Source organism: Grampus griseus (genome assembly GCF_964374135.1).
Source record: "Grampus griseus genome assembly, chromosome: 19".
NCBI lineage: Eukaryota > Metazoa > Chordata > Mammalia > Artiodactyla > Delphinidae > Grampus > Grampus griseus.
Window position 1 is genome coordinate 4,624,799 of NC_139013.1, and position 533 is coordinate 4,625,331.

Genomic DNA, 533 nt, shown 5'->3' on the forward strand with positions numbered 1-533 from the left:
ACTGCAAATGGCATTATTCAGAGGCAGAGTTTTGTATGTCACATTCTAGTCAGCATCGCTACACAGACAACTCCAGCTCTGGTTTATTAAACTGCTTAAATTAAATCCAATTGCAGGAAATGTTCCTGGATCCAACCAGCGATCCCTCACCACTGAATTGCTTCAGCCTCACTAGCAGGACTGGGGCGCAACTCACTGGCACAAATAGCTTTTGACTTAAACCGTTTTCAACTTGTTATGAGGAAAACATGTTATTAACATCATAAGTGTTTCACACAACAGTAAGCTTTACGGTTAGAGACAGTAACTTAATCCAGGCAGGGAACAACGCTGCATCATAAAACGCAAAAGACACCCAAGTATTCCTAAAGCCGAAAGCTACGCCTTCGCAGCTAGGCGGAGGAACGCACCCTTCTCCGCCTTCTCCTGGGGCGGTGCAGACCCGGGCCCCACGCCCCGCCGCTCGCGGTAGCGTTCCGCCCAGGCCCCGCCCCCGCCGCTCAACTCTGCGCGTGCGCAGTTGTCAACGGACC